Consider the following 18951-nt stretch of genomic DNA (forward strand, 5'->3'; position numbering starts at 1 on the left):
TTCTCTCTCTTTGCCGCAAGCTGCCTGCTGTTCTGTTTGGGGTTCCTCTGAAGCTCTGCCAGACTGCCCCTTCATCTATGGCCTGTGTCCCTTCTTACTCTTTCACGCTCCTGACCTCATGTTCCATATAATAGAGCCAGGCTGGCAATACGTACCTTTGGATTTTTTCAAACTGTTTTTTGGTGCAGAGCACTGAGTTCTACGTTAGCTGGGGTCAGGATGATCTGGCTTGGACCTTGTAAGGCTTTGGGTCTAAGTCAATATATCTCTGCGTGGAGTGTGCCCTCACTTTCCGATCCCTCCTGCTGCAGGGGGTGGTGTGCTCGCCATTGCCTGGGGGGCTCCTTGGGCTAGCAAGACGGACTGCAGCACATAACTGCGCACTACTACTCTCGGGCCTGAGTGGCTTCAACTCGGGGGTTCGGTCCTCCTATTTTCCCTCGAGAGCTTGACTCACCTTGCAGACACTATGAGCTGGACTGATAAATCCCAACATCGCCTCACGTTTGAGGCACGTAAGCCTTCCAAGACTCCACACAAGGGAGCCTCTGACTCTGAGGCGGATGCCCAAGACGGTGGACCCTCCACTATAGTGACAACGCTTTTGGCCTGGCAGCATAGCCTCCAATCCATAGAGGGTAAAATGGCGGCTGTGCACCAACGCCTCAATCACATGTCCTCCAGCTCGAAAAGCAAAACACTTGCATGGGAGAAGTTGAGCAAAGAGTATCTGCAACTGAGGATGGTTTGAGCGATGTTGCAGGGAAAACACTCAATATTGAAAAGGTACTCTCCCTCATACAGGCCAAAAATGAGGATTTGGAGGCTTGCTCCAGACGGAGCAACATTCGTATTATGGGGCTGCCAGAGTCGACGAATATGGGTAAAATGGAGACCTTTGTTGAAAACTTGATAAAGGATATCTTTGGCACAAAACTACTCTTCACCATTTTTATTTTTGAGCGGGCCCATCGCTCCCTCGCAGCTAGATCTGTCCCGGGCACCCCACTATTCACTGTAATTGCGTGTGTGCTGAATTATAGGGACAGTGACACCATCTTGCGTATGGCCAGAGACAAGGGTACTATTGAACACCAAGCAATACACTCTCTTTTTTCCCAGACTTCACGGTCACTGTGCAGGCACCGCGCACAGAGTTCGGGCTGTAAAAAAGTTACTATAATCTGAAGGGGTTCCCTATGCCATGCTTTATCCTGCTCGTTTGAAAATAGGCCCAGATCCCAAGGCAGCGCTGGAACATTCAAAACACTTAAAGAGAATGTGACGCAAATCCCAGACGCCGACTGAAACTGTGGACCAGTAGGACCCGGGGGGGCGCTTTGGTACTTTGACATACCACGTGGCCCGACTGGGCAGACATTTCTTTTGCCCTGTGCAATATTGTGATTCATATGCATCTGATGTCTTTTCCCATTTACAGGTGGATATTGTTCAATCCTTTAATGTATGCTTGCCTTCCTTGCCTCTTGGATCAGCCACCTCCTACTTGTTAGGAGGCTAGTAGCACTCTGACGCCCTCCTATGGGAGTACCCCATTCCTGCATTGCTCTCTTTGTTCTTAGTTGGGGATGGGTTGTAGAGGGTTGGGATGGCTTTGGGAGTTGGGGACGCTGAAGTGGGAGGGGGCTGGGGGGTGGAGGGCAAGGTGGGGTTGTTTGGCACTCACAGTCTATGGGTGTGGTATATTCACCTTTTATTTGTATGCTTGGACACATGTATTCCTTTTATTCAACTGCCAGGTGTGTCACTCGGTTCTTGCTCCCATGAGTGGTAAAGTGCGGTTCTTAATCTGGAACGTTCGAGGCTTAAACACCCCCAAAAAGATTCACTCTGTCTTCGCTTATCTAGACAGGATGGCCATCCAGGTAGCCTATTTATAGGAAACCCATCTGACTAAATTGTCCGAAAAGAATGTGGGTAGTCAATGGGCGGGGGTGTGAGCGGCTTCCTCCTTTTCTAGCTATGCACGTGGAGTGATGATTTTGGTCGAGCGGGAGGTTCCATTCTCTGTTATTTGCACTGAAACTGATTACTCGGGCCGGATTGTGTTGGTGCATGGACTACTGGGTGGGGACAATGTGTCATTCCCCCACTTCTTTTCCTGGTGACGCCCCAGACACCAGTTGGCTTCCTGCGCAAAATCACCTGGACACTGAGGAATCTTTGCAGGAATAAGAACCCTCATCCTCCAATGGAAGCTGATCTTCAGATCCTGCCAGCGCTAATTCAGCTGCTTCATCACGATGACGAGGATGTTTTATCGGACACTTGCTGGGCAATCTCATACCTAACAGATAGCTCAAATGACCGCATTGATGTTGTGGTGAACACTGGTATCGTGGAGAGACTTGTCCAGCTGATGGCTAGTGAAGAGTTAACAATTTTGACTCCAGCTCTGCTTACAATTGGGAACATTGTCACTGGAACAGATGTCCAAAGACAAGTGGCCATCAACTGTGGCGTATTGTCCGTCTTGCAACACCTGCTGCTCCGCCCCAAGCAGAGTATCCAGAAGGTAGCTGCATGGGTGTTGAGTTATATTGCTGCTGGGCCCTCACAGCAGATACAACAGATGATCACATGTGGCCTGCTACCGCCACTACTGGAGGTTCTGAGCACGGGTGACTTCGAAGCTCAGAAAGAGCCTGTGTGGACTGTTTCAAACTACACCATTGGTAGGACGGTGGAACCGGTGGTTCAGCTGGTCCGGTGTGGAGTGATGGCTCCTTTACTAAACCTCCTCATTTCTAGGGACAGCAAAGTCCTTTTAGTCATTCTTGATGCCATTTCGAACATCTTCATGGCAGTGGAGAAGCTGGGAGAAGTGGAGAAGCTCGGTTTCCTGGTGGAAGAACTTGGTGGTAAATAATTTTCCAGGACCCTTGTGTTACGGCTTCATGGTATGCGCCGCGAAACCCTTTTGGGTAGCTGTTGCGCAATATAAATTCTAAATTCTAAATAAATAAAAAAATTAAATAAATTAGTAAATGTGTACAGACCAAATGTAGATGATCCGGCCTTTTTTCGGAATTGTGGCGCCGCATCACAAATTTTCCTGAGGTGGAGATAGTATTGGGTGGAGATTTTAATGTTTGTCTGGATGTCACTCTGGATCATAAGGATTGCGAGATGTCGAGACCTAAGCAGGCTTCTGAAATGCTATTGGAATTGATGGATGCTGGCTGTTTGAGTGATGTGTGGTGACTGCGACACCCTGGGGCGCGCGAGAGCACTTTTACTTCCTCTGCGCTTGGGACCTGGTCTCGCTTGGATTTCTGGTTGGCCACTGTGGCTGTGTGTACTTGGGCAACTGTGGTACGCCAAATGGCCCGAATGCTTTCGGACCACTCTCCTGTACACCTGGAGCTACAGGTTCCTGCATGTGAGAGGCCTCCGTTCACTTGGCGGCTGCAGCCGTCTTTAAACACACATTTGGAGTATCTATTTATAACTTTTTCAGGTAAAACGAGGGCTCCAAAGAAAGTAACTATCAGGGGGGTGTGCATTGGAGTGAAGGCAGGCGTCTTGAGGGTATTAAGGCGTAGGATTCACAAACTAGCTGCTGCAATCTCCACTTTAGAACGCGCCTATGATGCAAACCCATCTCCTGCAACGCTATCAGCGATACGGTCGACCAGGAGATAATACATAGGTCCAGGCGCACTAAAGCCAAATATTATGGCGAGGGGGTTAGGCCTAGCCGCTCGCTTGCTCAAAAGCTGGCTTCCCCACGTAGTCAAGAGCACATTACTGAAATACTTCATGAAACGGGGGAGGCGCAGTACACTACAGCTGACATCAGTGAGATCATACTTAGTTTCTAGGCCAGCCTATATGACAATAGAACCAAGGTACAGCAAGATTACTTGCATTCTTATCTTGATGAGGTTGCCCTGGGATGGCTGTTCTCGGGTCATAGGGAATATCTAACGCAGCTCTTTGATGTGGAGGACGTAAAGCTTGCCATTATGTCCCTTCCCACATGTAAAGCGAATATCTAACGCAGCCGTTTGATATGGAGGACGTAAAGCTTGCCATTATGTCCCTTCCCACATGTAAAGCTGCGGGTCTCGATGGACTCCCCAGTCAGTTTTATAAGACTTTTGCGAACGCTCTGGCCCCCTGGCTGCTTGGGGTCTATAAGGAGGCATATGATACTGGCCATCTCCCGCCCTCCTTAAGGGAAGCTCTATTAGTTATGTTGTTGAAACCTGATAAGGCATCCAATCGCTGTGACTCATAAAGAACCCTCTCGATTATTAATATAGACGTCAAGATATTAGCCAAGATGCTTGCCCTCCGGCTACAGCCACTGGTTCCACTGCTAGTGCTCCCTGATCAGTCAGGAATTGTACCTGCCCAGTCCACCACACACAACCTGCGTACACTTTTTACCACTCTACATTACTTTGACTCTGATTTTCAAGCTGTAGCTGTGTTGCCTGGCGCAGCGAAAGCCTTTGATTCCCTTTAATGGGCTTATATGTTTACAGTCCTCACAAGAATGGGCTTCCCTCCTTTTTTCCTCCAGTGGATCAGAGTCCTCTATACTGTTCCAGTAGCCAGGGTCCATATCAATGGGTGGGTGTCCTCTACCTTTCCTATTCATAGGGGCACTCGGCAGGGCTGCACTCTGTCACCAATGCTTTTTGCATTAGCTCTGACGCCTCTTGCGTGCAAGCTGCGCCAACTACATGCATCGGCTGCGTTTTCAGCAGCGCCCGCCTATTGTCTCACTATATGCAGACGATATGCTATTATACGTCCGTGAGGCAGCCACCTACCTACCGGAGTTGCTTGGGGAGTATGTTAAATTTGAGGGATTTTCGGGCATAGGGATCAATTGGGCTAAATCTACGGTATTTCCCCTGAGACCGGCACCTGCGAGTTTGAACTAGATTTCCCACTGTCCGGGACCAGGTGAAATACCTGGGTGTCTGGTTGAACAGGGACCCTGCGCAGGTTATTTCCATGAATTATGGCTGCACATCTCACAAATTACAGATAAGGCTGAGCGATGGGCCTGCTTGCCCCTGTCGCTTGGGGATCACATCGCTGTGACGAAGATGACAATTTTGCCGCAGCTATTGTATCTCTTTGTAAATATTCCTATTCGTCAGAATATCTGTTTTTAAGGCACTTCAGGCCTTGCTGTTGTTCGTCTGGGGGGGGGGGGGGGGGGTAAGAAGCCTCGCTGTAGTTGGGATACCCTTGTTCAGCCGTTTGATCATGGTGGCTTTGAAGCTCCAGATATGCGACTCTACTATTTGTGCGCTCAGGCGCACTTTGCGCATTATTGGTTCTTTCCTCAAAAGTTCCTGCCACATACAGCGATAGAAGCGGATGCCATCCTTCCCGTGCCGCTTCAGGCGGAGGCGCTTATGGGTGGCAGTGATGGTCCCAGGGCAGAGATTAATCCAGTATTGTGTACATCCTGGGCTTAGCAAGCTCTCGCTAAAAGAGCACAGCTAACATATCTCTATGCCCCACAGCTGCCTATAGCAGCGCACCCTGACATTTCTGCAGCACTGGAACGTTCGGCTTTGTGCGTGCTGAGGTCTGCCGGTGTACTGAAACTAGGAGATCTGTATAAACAGGGCCCTTTCCATTCTCTTCCAGACGTGCAGTCAGGTCAGACTCACGGTCTGATGTTAAGTTTCCCGTATGTGAGCGTGCGACAGACTGTTAGAGCTATCTATCCTGATTATCCTGCTGAACCACAAACATTGAGAGCACTGCAGGAGGTGCTGGATGGCGTGGAGCACAAGGGTCTGATCCTAAATTATATGCTGCATCCCAGCGTGAGATGGAGCCGCGGAGCACCCTTCATATTTTAAATGGGATGCTGCGTTGGGTTACATCCTGCCACTAGACAACTAGCAGTTCTGCTGTACGCTGACTGGACGCCTTACTTCCAAGTGTAATTTTTGCATTATTCATTTTAAATTTCTACACGATCTAGATTATACTCCACTACGGAAATTTAGATTGCGTGATGCAGCCTGTTGCGTGCAGTGTGGGCAAGCGGATGCCGATTTCTTGCCCCTTGCTAGGCAAAACGCAGAGGTAGCCGCTTTTTGTACTAAAGTTGTGGGTGTGCTGACGGAGGTGGTGCTTGAACGTGTGCGGTGTGTGCCAGAAGCATGTCTGCTGGGTGATGTGAAATCCTTGAAACAGGGTAACCAGCGACTGGTTGCAGTAGCGACATTATAGTCCAAACGAGCAGTAGCACAGTGCTGGGGTGCGAAGACGCTCCCTACGGTCCAGAGATGGATCCGAGACCTAACCTACTGCAGGGAACAATTGGAGACCTAAGCGGACGACCTGCCTGAGTCATCCCGGCCCAAAGATTTCTGGTCCCCACTGACCATGTATCTAATGAGTCACCCTGATATGTGATGTGTCTTATCTCCTTTTTTTTGGCACTTCTGCTTGTTTTTTATATAGGTTTGTATCACCTTGGAAATCACTGCATGTGAACCTTTCTATTTGTGTTCACAAATGTATGCATTCATATCAACTAAAGTCCTTGTTCGTAAGATGCCACATCCTCGTAAGTGCTGAGGGGGGAGGGGAGCTGGGAGGCGTGGGTTGTTGGCGCTTCGAGCTTTTGCTATGTTTATTCCCTATATCACTGAAGTATCTCGTTATTCCTAAAAGTTGCTTGTGTTGTTATTCGCTTTGATGATAGTGTTGGCTCCCAAGTGGAGCGTGTATATTGTAACTGCAAGCTCTTAACAAAAAAAACTTTAAAAATCCAAAATAGGTTGTTCACTTAAAATCAGATAACTCCAACATGAGTTATCACGATGTCGTGACAGGAGAAATCCCAAAGTACAGCGCCGACCGCGAGGTGCGCGGTGTCGGTCTTTTTCTCCTTTCTTTGACAATGAAGCAACCACTGCAAGCCAACCCTAACAACACGCAGCTTAGGGGCAGTCTCCTCCCTCAGTTGCAAGGTTCTTCTCCTCAGCAAAGGGTTGTCTTGATTCCCAGAAGTGATCTAAAGTTCTAGGGCCTGAGTATCCTCTTTTATACTTCAAAATCCTTTGTCTCTGAAGGCAGAGAGTGTCTGTGCTTAGTCCAAACCATTTCTGTGCAGTCCGGGAGCACTTTGTTTACAGGACTCCTTCTCTTCCTTTGACAGTGTACACCAGGGATATCAAACCATTGCCATCCAGGATGGCTACAAGATCACCCGGAGGGACCGCATCAACCACACCGGAGGAGGCATCGCCATCGTCCGCATCACGACAAACTCTGACGACACCCTCACCGCCGCCGAGCACCTTCACTTCCAGATACACACCGAGCCCAAGACCACCCTCAGAGGCACTCTCATCTACAGACCCCCAGGACCACACACACAATTCAGCGAAGCCATCACAGAATTCGTCAGCCCGCACGCCCTCACCTCCTCAGACTACATCCTCCTATGGGACCTCAACTTCCACCTGGAGAACAACAATGAAAGCAATATCACCGCCCTGCGGAACACCCTCGCCAACCTCGGACTCAAGCAACTGGTGAACACCCCCACCCACTACGCCCGCCATACGCTCGACCCCATCTTCTCCTTCAGCTAGCACATCTCCTTCAGCCACTCCACCGGACTACACTGGACAGATCACAGCTGCGTCCACTTCAACTTCAGGATAACCACGACCCACCACCACCCGCAACAGGTTCCCCGCAGAAGCTGGAGCAAGATCACCGCCGACCAGCTCACCACATCCCTCAGCCAGAACCCTCCCACCAACACGACGGACCACCATGAAGCAAAGTGGCTCACCAACTGCGCCAATGGACTTGCACCACTAAAGAACCCTCCCAGCAGACCCGGCAGCAACAAAACCTCGTGGTTCACCAACGACCTCAAAAACTCCAAGAAAACCTGCCGCACCCTCGAGAAAGCCTGGTGCGGCGACCAGACAACAGAAAACATGACAGCCCTCAAGAGTGCCATCCGCAAACACCACCAGCTGATCCGCACCACCAAAAGGACAACATTCAAAGAACGACTGGACAACAACACCCACAACAGCAAGGAACTCTTCTGCATCGTTAAAGAGCTCTCCAACCCCAGCGCCTGCAACAACGACATCACTCCCTCGCAAGACCTCTGCGACTCACTCGCCTCGTTCTTTCACTGCAAGATTGCCGACATACACAACAGCTTCGGCGCGCAGACCATGCACCCAACCACCGAACCAGCGTCCCCCACAACCACCCTCTGCACCTGGACCTCGGTCAGCACCGAAGACATCTTCCGCATGTGGAACACCATCCACTCCGGCTACCCAACCGACCCCTGTCCACACCACATCTTCAACAAAGCCGACTCCATCATCGCACCCCAACTCCGGGACATCATTAACAGCTCCTTCGCATCAGCCACCTTCCCGGAGAGCTGGAAACATGCCGAGCTCAGCACCCTCCTGAAGAAACCCACCGCGGACCCCATGGGCCTCAAGAACTTCCACCCCATCTCACTCCTCCCTTTTCCTGCCAAAGTCATCGAGAAGACCGTCAACAAACAACTCTCCGCCTTCCTCCAGACAAATGGATCCCTCAACCCCTCGCAGTCCGGCTTCCGAGCAAACCACAGCACCGAGACCGCCCATATCGCAGCTACCGACGACATCAGGTCCCTGCTCGACAATGGGGAAACAGCTGCCCTCATCCTCCTGGACCTCTCAGCAGCCTTCGACACCGTATGCCACCGGACCCTGATACAGCGCCTCAGCAACACCGGAATCCAAGTAACAGCCTTGGAATGGATCATCTTGATCCTCCCCGGAAGAACCCAGAGAATCCGCCTCCCCCCCTTCTGATCTGCGGCCACCGAAGTCATCTGCGGCCTTCCTCAAGGATCCTCACTCAGCCCCACCCTCTTCAACGTGTATATGAGCCCTCTCGCAGCCATCGCATGCCAACACAAGCTAAACATCATCTCCTATGCTGACGACACCTAGCTGATCCTCTCCCTCACCAACGACCCCGCCACCGCCAGAGCCAGCCTCCAGGAAGGAATGAAAGACGTCGCGGAATGGATGAAGCTCAGCTGTCTGAAACTGAACTCAGACAAGACGGAAGTCCTCATCCTGGGACCATCCCCCTCTGCCTGGGACGACTCCTGGTGGCCCTCTGCGCTGGGTACCGCCCCCAAGCCCACGGACCATGCTCGCAACCTGGGCTTCATCCTGGACTCATCCCTCACGATGACCAAGCAAGTCAACGCCGTCTCGTCATCCTGTTTCAACACCCTGCGCATGCTCCGAAAGATCTTCCGGTGGATCCCCACCGAAACTAGGAAGACGGTCTCCCAGGCCCTCGTCACCAGCGGACTGGACTACGGGAACACCCTATACGCTGGAAACACAGCTAAACTCCAGAAAAGACTCCAGCGCATACAGAACGCTTCTGCATGACTCATCCGTGATATCCCTCGTCACAGCCACATCTCTGCCCATCTGAGAAACCTGCACTGGCTCCCCGTCAGCAAGAGGATCACATTCAGACTCCTCACCCACGCACACAAGGCTCTCCACGACATGGGTCCCAAATACCTCAACAGCCGCCTCACATTCTACACACCCACCCGCCAGCTCTGATCCGCCGGCCTCGCCCTCGCCACCGTCCCACGAATTCGCAGGGCCACCGCCGGAGGAAGATCCTTCTCCTACCTTGTGGCCAAGACATGGAACTCCCTCCCCACCCACCTACGACTGACCCAGGACCATGTCTCTTTCAGGAAACAACTCAAGACCTGGCTGTTCGAGCAGTAGCGACTCCCCCTCCCTCCCACTACCTTGAGACCCTAGTGGGTGAGTAGCGCGCTCTACAAATTTGTTTGATTGATTGATTGAACGCACCACAGGAGGTGAAGCCAGCATTGTGGAAGGCAGGCAGAGCCCTATTCTGGTCCCAGGTGCTCCCCTCCCACCACTCTACATGCAGATGGGTCTATTCAGCCCTGTGCTGACGCACCCTGTCTCCTGAAATCCCCCAGCCCCTGTCACTCACAAACCAGTCAAGGAATACAGAACCTAGCAGAGGTAGGCTTGGACAGTGAGGCAGGCTTGGACAGTTATGCAAGAAAATACCTACTTTCTAAAAAACACAGAATGTTAAAACCAACTTCACTAAAAGATGTATTTTATCATTCTGAGTTAAGGCACACTAAACTCGAATTCCTACCTAGTTCCCTTAGTCAGTTAGGATTATAGGATGTTATAATCAAACTGCCCATTCTGGCCTTTGGGGAACAGCTAGCCTTGCAATAGTGAAAAATGAAAATGGCTGTAATTCACCTTCAGGACATGGCACACACATCAGGGCATGTCCTAACTTTTACCTATAATGCACCCTGCTCTTGGGCCTACCTTAGGGGTGACTAATAAGTAGAAACGGGAAGGTTTAAGGTCTGGCAATTGGGTGCACTTGCCAAGTCAACATGGCAGTACCAGACTGCACACAGGCTCTGCCATGGCAGGCCTGAGACACACTTTACAAGCTGCTCCGGTGGGTGGCACAATCAGTGCCACAAGCCCACCAGCAGCATTTAATTTACAAGCCCTGGGCACACACAGTGCACTGTACTAGTGTCTGACAAGTAAACCAAACTAGCCAATCGTGGAGTCACTAATCCATATATCACTTTACCATAGGGAGCACTTGCACTGTGGCACTGGGTAGCAGTGGCGCAGTGCACAAAAGCATCTAAAACCAGCAAAAACATAAGAGGCAAAAGCAAACAATGGAAGGGACACCCACTCCAATGGTGCCAGGTCTAACACCTACCAATCCACACTCCAGTCCCTTTCCACTGCCCCTGAAGCCCCTCTCCTGCAGTCTGCTTGTTGCTAATACATTTGAACATTATATGTTAGCCTGATTGTTGGAAAAGCTCTCACTTCCCCAATCTCAGTGACCAAGCTGCGCCCCTGTGGCTGCTACATCAATGGGATGTGGGAATTCAATCTCCTGCTCCAGGACCTGAACAGGGCGGGCTCCAGTTGTTTTTTTCAGCACTGTCTGAAAATGGCTAAGTACTCTCCATCACACTTTCCTTTTTACACTCTCCTCACATTATCTGCAGACATTCAGTAAGAGGGTGGCAGCAGGCACCCACACTTGAGCTTGTGATCTCTGAGGCAGGGGCGTAACACAGGCCACAGCAGCCCTGGGGCGGGGTCAAGGCTTTAGGGCAGCTCCCTCAACCCTTCAGAGGTCCCTGATTCACACCCAGGCCATTGAACATCTGTGATATGTGGGAGACTAAGGGGCCCCTTTCCGTTCAACAGGGGCCCCATCATTTTAGGTTATGCTCAATTTAAATCATATTTCTTATACTAACTTACCACTAATCCTCTTTGTGTTCCGGAGTTGCGTGCTAATTGCCAAAAAGCGCTTGACTCCTCATCAGGGGTCTTACTACTATGATCTCCCAAATAACACCTCCTAGCCTCTTCCCTCCTCTGTCTATTATCCTATTCAATCCAACTAACAGACTCACATGCTCACCACTCCAATTAACACACATTTTCCTATACTAACTCACCACCAATCCTTTTTGGCTTCCAGAGTAGCATGTTACTCGCTGAAAAGTGCTTTAACGCCTCGCCTGGGGTAGTAAACTCTATATAAATTCAATTACAGTTATGCCATTGCTCTGAGTCCTAGATGTGTGTTGTGAAAGAGCGAATGTGCTAGTCAGTCCTCATAACATTCTGGCCACAGAGCTCCCTCACAGATTGCTCATTCATGTAAGGAAACATCTTGTCCAGGATTCATAAAACTCGAGGGTTAGTACAAAACTGTGACAAATACAACTTGTACTCAGGTCTAGGGCCCGTTACACACAGTTGTATTTGTTGCCTGGTAAAAGTGCTAATAATGATGTCAAAGAGGGCTCAAAGTAGCACAGCATGCTCGAGCTATTCCACATTTTTAGGTCGAGCCTAGAGCAGCGCTCATACGCTGCTTGCTCAACTTTTAGTAATGGGTTTTAGAAAGCTCTACACACGCTTGTGCGTGTACTTTTGTTTTTTTCCTAGGCTATTGGGCTTTGCGTGCGTCTTTCTAAGAAAAACAGCACACAATTGGGCAATTGGGCAAAGGCAGGGGCATTTCCCGTGTTTGCTCTGCCCACAGCCTATTACTTGCGGTTACCCGCACAGGCCACATCTGTTTTCAATTATCATGCCCAGACACGGGTGCGATAATTGAAAACAGATTGCTCGCTGTGGCGTGCGTGCGCGCACCACTCGCGGGCTGGTTTCACTTTCAGTGCGAGGCTACTACTGCAGAAGCAAATGATTATCACCTCAATGCTAAGGAAACTAAATGCTCGTGTTCTCTGCTTCATTTTAATTATTTATTTCCTGATTTATTACGCACTTAAACACTTTTTCTTTGTTACAGAATTTGTACCGAAGGTATTCACGTCACGTTTACTTTGTGGACGTGGCCGGGCACTGTTTTCTGTAAACAGCGCTTGTTGATTCTGATTTTGAGACAATTCTCCAGTCTGCAAATGAAACAGATCAGAGCAATAAGCTTCACAAAACCCGAAAAAACGTAACGTAAACACATTTTCCAGGTCAGGTTTATGAAGTGGTTCTCTGCCATAGGCTAGCGCGCTTTATAAAATTATTAAAATTAATACATACATAAGTGAATACATCGCTCTGATCTTGCGAAGTAAAGCTTTCTTTTTAACACAACCACCCCCCCAAAAAAAAACCATTATTTTAGCTGTCCATGTTTAAAACGCCTATTCCTAAACTGATTAATAAATTGCAAGGCGCCACCCCACTTAAGGGACGTGGCGCCGTTAGTGGCAGCCAAAGGGCCACGAGGTAAGGAAAAACCCCTTCCGGGTCGCACGACCCGGAAGGGACAAGCGAAGGGTAAAACAGGAAACGCGTCACCAATAGGGTAGATGGGACCAGAAGTAGTCTGGAGCGCGAAGCTTAAAAGCCCGTGCCTCGCGTGAGGACACCCTCTTTTGTCCACTTGACCTCCCAGGAGTCGGACGTCGCAGAAAGAAGTTGCCCACCCACCCATCCCTGAAGTAGGGCTTCTTTAGGTGCGGTTGCGGGGTCCTGGGCAAGAGCTATCACAGGGACTGCTTTGGTCATTGCCATTTTTTACCCCAGAACGAGTCTTAAATATCATCATGGGCTCCGGGCTGGCGGGAGATTTGGGGTTGTCCTGCTGATGGCCCTGGATTCTCTAGCTCTACCCTGGAAGCCGTTGGGTGCCACAAGTGGTGGCAGTTTATTTACCTGCGGCTCTGTTAACCGGAGGGCGGTTACATTAAGGAGAGCAGGCTAACTTGGCTGAAGGTCAAGCAATGCCCCGTTGGAGAACGGGCTGTAAATAGAATGAATATGTACATACGTGTGAATATTAATATTTGAACAACTGTGATGTTGATAAACAAGTTTAAAAGTTTACAATAAAGAAATGGAGACCAATGGAGTAATTGGTCTTGAACTGTAATTTTAATAAAAATATAAACACTGCGGAAACCAAACTGGACTCAGGTGTCTCTATCAAAGGGGGGAAGAAATGTATCTGGGGTGTGTGCACTTTGTATGCCATCTATAATATTTGCAGCGCCAATACAGCATTAGGTACAGTGTCATGCAGGAATTCGGAAACAGGCCGTGGTGGCGCAGTTCACGTCACGTGCCTCTCCCTTGCCCCTCGGTGCTACACGTCTCCACGGCGCAAAGCAGAAGCCAAAGCGCCTTCTCGGTCATTTTTCAAGAGCTTATTCAGGCTTCTCCTGCGAGGAATCTCAGGTCGGTGTGCGCGCTCCCACAGTTCATGCTAATGAGGGGCAGCCTTTAGGGAAAAACATGAATCACTGCTCTGGACAAACCATTAGAGCAAGACAAAACTGCTCCAATTCTTGTCAACCTCCCACAATGCCAAATCCGAAGAGGACTGGGCAGCCGAGCCAACAACCTGGTGCAAGTATGCACCTGCCAAATACTGCCCCTCTCCGCCACTTCCTCTATCGCCCCAATCGTGGTCTCTCTGTATTGTCGCAGAAGGGATGTCTTAGAATTCGTGAAGAAATAGCTTTTCAAATGGGAACTGATACACTTTTGTGTGCTGACAATATCACTAACTACATGATGTGTGAAAAGAAATAATACGATTGAAGAAAATTGCTTACATTAAAATATGCAGGGTTCATCGTTTTATGGCCCGGGCATTCCCCACTCTCTCTCAGGTCTCTCCCTCTGCCTCACTCTCTTTGTAGTCACTCTATAATCCCCCCTCTCGCTCCATGCCTTCTTCTCTCCGTTTCTTTCTCCCTCTCTCTTAATCTCTTTTCTCTTATTTTCTGCTCTACCTCTCTTTACCTTTTCTCTTCTTATCTCGCTCCCGTCTTCCTCTGCACAATCTTCTCTCTTCCTTTTCGGCCTCTTCTCGTTTATCATTTGTTGCTATGTCTCACTCTCTCTTTTTTTCTCACCTTCCCCCCTCTTTTTTCTCATTCCATCGTCTGTCTTCTCTCTTGCTCGTTCAACCATTCCCTGTCCTCTCCCCCGTTCTTCCTTCTCTCTGCTCCATGCCTGCCTCGCTCTCTTCTCTTTTCTCTCTTTAATTCCTTTTGCTCTCTTCTAGCCCCCTCGCTGCCTGCACGTTACTGCTGGGAATCTAAAGCAGACAAAGTGCAGGAGCTGATCAACGTGTCCCCGCGTTTCAAAATTACACTGGGACAAGTTCAACATATTTATGTGGGGCCCAAGCAGGGGGGACGGCGTCCACCTTGGACAAAGAGTAGGCGGAAGCTGTCTACCTGCTTGTACCCCCGACTCCTGCCCTGGCCCTTAAGCCATATCTCGCCCCACCCTTTTCTTGTTAAGCTCTCAATATGCACACTATTCTCCCCCTTTCACCTGCACGCGTCACCCATCCCAAAGCACTTAATCGCCACTAACTAAACTCTTATAAGGTCCCAAAATCGAGACCTGTTGGCTATGCCAATGCTTGTTTGTATACAGATAGTAATTGGATTTTAAAAAAAAACCTGGTGCCCATAAATGTTCAGGGGCGCCGCACCGCGTTACTGTTATTCCCCTTAATATCATTTGGGTGTGAATGACCCAACTAACGTTTTGTCATGAGATTTATAAAGCACTACTGCTGCACAGAAAAGGGCCTCTTGGCGCTGAGGAGTGCACAAAGACCTGCAGGGCCACCCTTCGCTCTTGGAATAGACATGTCTTAAGTTACTTTTTTAATGGAAAAGGATTCGGAAGCTGAAGCAGACAGGACGGTAAATGGGCAGAGTTCGTTTTTGGCCTTTAAGTAGGCACAGGAAAGAATGCCACTGTGGGAGCGAGGAATGTGGGGGTCAGAGGCCAAGACTGAACCCCAAGACCGAAGGACGGGGTAAGGCAGTGCCCGAGAAGTGTCTTTCTCAAGTTACCAGTCATTCCACAAAGAGGAAGACATTCCGATCGCTAATGACTGAAAGCAGAGTTATAATATAGCTGCAAGATCTGATTGCCATGTAACAGAACATAACAAGTGTATTTGTAAAGCGCACGTTCACCCAGGAGAGCATCTTGGCACTGAATAACAGATGTTCATTGTTACCCAACTCATTGGTACTCATTTTATCAACCTCAGAAGGATGAAAGGCTGAGTGGACCAGCCGGGATTTGAACCTGTGCCTAGGATGTCCGATGTAGGGAGGTTTGCAGAACCACCTGGTCTGTGGAGTACCGTGGTCATGCTGTCTTCAAGTTACGCTGCCATTTTGGATTAATGTACCTGGTTTGTGGGTAGAATGGTAGAGTTGCAGTGCACTGAGGTTGGGGCACTAGAGCTGAGCGCGCTCATGTGAAGAAAATATCTAGGATTGTGTCCCTTCGGGATATTCTTGATGCAGCTGCAGTGGGGTGTGTTACACCTGCATCATCTTCCTCATCATCGTCCCAGGTCTCCTACACTGCCTGAGGTGACATTGCTGTGTGAGCTCTCCACAGCACAAAACTCAATCATAAATGGTCCATGAGTTGTGGTTCCTGGAGTGCTGAGCAGGGTATCAGGCAGATGATGGCATCCATGACAGGTGTGAGCAACTCTGATAGTCTGGCAGTAAGACTGTTTCGACTCTGGCAGTTGGCGTTTGGAGGTGGTCCTGGCCGTGGTGGCGTGTGCCTCCTGCAGTGATGCGATGTCCGGGCCGGTCAGGACTCGATTTGATGACTGAGCCCTGGTGGACCGCAGTGTATGAATGAATGAATGAAATGGCATTTGTAACGCGCAACTATGCCCAATGGGCGTCAAGGCGCCTAACTCAAATAACTGTAGGCTGAAGGCAGCGGACAGCGCAGGGCCACATACACATGGAGTTGACGACCCAAGGCCATCGTCTTAGAGGCCATCTAATATCTCAGCAGACATGGTCCCTGACTTGAGCTGCACAGAATTAGTGGCCCAGGATGCACTGCGGCCGGCACAGGCACACCATCATGGGATGGTGACTTGCGGTGCACTGAGGTAAGGCCAGGCGGATGGAGCTGGTCTTCGTCGATGTCCAAGGGGAATTTGGCCGAGGGCTGCAGGGGACAGTGGAAGGTATCCTCTAGGGCATGATGCAGAGGGCAGAAGCCATCCAGAAGCAGCAAATTGAGGAATGGATTGCTACTGCCTCGTTATTACCACCAAGTCGGTATTAGCTACATGAGGGTGAAGACAACCCCCAATCCTTAGACTCAGACGCCACCAAAGTTCAACCAGAGAGTGTCCATGAATGTCAGGAAGCAGACTTAGTGGCACCGGGGCTGAGAGGGGATGCAGTCTGTGATGAGGCCGGTACAATGACCTACTCGAGCTTAGTGTGCCCCAAGGGCAGTAATCCGCGTGGGCCCACACACACTTGTGGTTGGAATGCTATTCACAGACTTGGTGTCACCACATCGAAGGGAGTATAGTGACATATACTCTGCCATTAGCATTGTCCTCTGCCACAGTGTAATCAAGACTCCGTTACAAATGTGTGACCTACTAGTCCTCTGTGTATACCAGTGGAGTACGTCAACGAGAAAGGAGTACTGCGGCCCTGTGTCGCGGTGGCCGTGATGGTCTGAGTAGGCTGCCAGGGACCCGGGCCTCGGGCTTGGAACTTGCACTGGCACATGGTGGGCCCTCCTTGACACACGCCGGTGTCTACAGGTGAGTAGAGAGGCTTGGGTGCGCAGGGGCAGGCAAGACGAGTTCGGCGAACAGCGGCCCGGGGTGCAGCAGGTGCACACGATCGCAGGCAACACCACTCACAGCGATGGCGTCGGACTCATGGTGGGGTGAGAGGCGGCGCCCTGGCAGAGACGTTGGGTATTCTGGAAGAGATCCACGCCCAGAGATACGTGCTTTTTATTCACACCTCCACGTTGGCCTGGCATACGCCGGGCCAGCCCACTCCGCTCACGCTTATAGAGGGGGACGTAACAAGCTACATTTCCACGATCTTCCGCACTGGCTGGTGTGACATGGTTGTGTCCACTGTCCACTACACTCCAAACAACAGCAGTGTATATTGAAATGTATATGTCAATGGTCTGCATACTGCAGTCTGCCCAGCACATCCACACCACACTTTGCAATGGGTACATTCTCATTCATGGGTCACTTGCCTCCTTCTCACATGCCTGGTCCCCACCTCTCCCCACAATCTGTGATCGTGTGGCTGAGGTGCCATGACATTGGTGGCTTATGTACATGGCTGGACCAGTAAGTAAGTTGTGCTGTAGTGTAGTGTAGTGCTGAAAAATACTTCAACTCTGTACTGTCTTCTTTCTTAGAGACACACAAACTCCTCCACCTTTCCCAGACAGGTTTTTGGCCTCATCAGGGAACTGAAACGACTTTGCTATCAGTCGCGGAAGAGTCAAGAAAGATTGCGGACTCTGGAGGCACCGCTGTGGTCATTCTTCTGGACCTCAGCGCTGCCTTCAATACAGTAAACCATCATATTCTGGTCCATGGACTCAGAAAATTGGTATTTTCTGGAACTGCTCTGTCATGGCTACAGTCCTTTCTGAGTAACAGATCCTTTCAGATTTTTGACAACAGGTGACCTCTAAACAGATGCCCCTTTGTTGCAGAGTACCGCAGGGGTCACCCCTGAGTCCCAATTTTTTCAACATTTACATGTGCTCCTTAGCAGAGGTGGTATTACCTTTTGGCGTACACGTAGTTACCCACGCAGATGACAGGCAACTTGAGATAAGGCTTAATCAAGCCAAAAGTTCCCCCCCTAATGTTCGCCCTTGCTTAGAAGAAATTGCCAACTAGATGAATGAGTCCTTCCAAAAACTGAATGGGGAAAAAAGCAAGATAATGATCTTGGGGAATCTTTCATCCCTTGATGTAAACTCAATATGGCTGATTACCCTCAGTCCTGCTCCTCCCCCTAAGACTCAGTTAAAAAGCCTGGGTGTCTGGGTGGATCAGGACCTCACCTTCAAGACACAAGCGCGGAAGAAGGCGGCCTCGTGCTATGGTATCTTGAAAATTATTTGAAAAGACTGCCCCTTTTTCCATTCCAGGCAAGAAAAATAATGGTCCAGGCCCTCATCCTGTCTCGGCTGGACTATGTGAATGCCCTTTATCTGGGTGCTCCTACCGCAACCCTTTCCGAACTCCAGACTATACAAAACTGGGCAGCAATACTTCTCCTGGCTACTCCGAAACCCCACTCAGCTAAACCTGCTTTGAATTCCCTCCACTGGCTCCCCATCCGGGATCGAGTTAATTTCAAAGCTCTGTGCATCGTCCACAAGTCTCTAGCTGGAAAGGGCCCGCCATTTTTCACATCATCATTCTGCCCTACCGGCCAAACAGAAGTCTTCGCTCAGAGGTTATGAACCTTGTCACCGTCCCCAGGATCAAGAA

General features: G+C 49.9%; 1 pseudogene; it reads left to right on the forward strand.

The window, feature by feature from the left end:
- The first annotated feature begins 2098 nt into the window (after nucleotides 1–2098).
- On the forward strand, nucleotides 2099–2890 carry LOC147726181 (importin subunit alpha-5 pseudogene; annotated as a pseudogene).
- Nucleotides 2891–18951: the final 16061 nt, after the last annotated feature.

Source organism: Lissotriton vulgaris, chromosome 3_1 (genome assembly GCF_964263255.1).
Source record: "Lissotriton vulgaris chromosome 3_1, aLisVul1.2, whole genome shotgun sequence".
In the NCBI taxonomy this organism is placed as follows: domain Eukaryota; kingdom Metazoa; phylum Chordata; class Amphibia; order Caudata; family Salamandridae; genus Lissotriton; species Lissotriton vulgaris.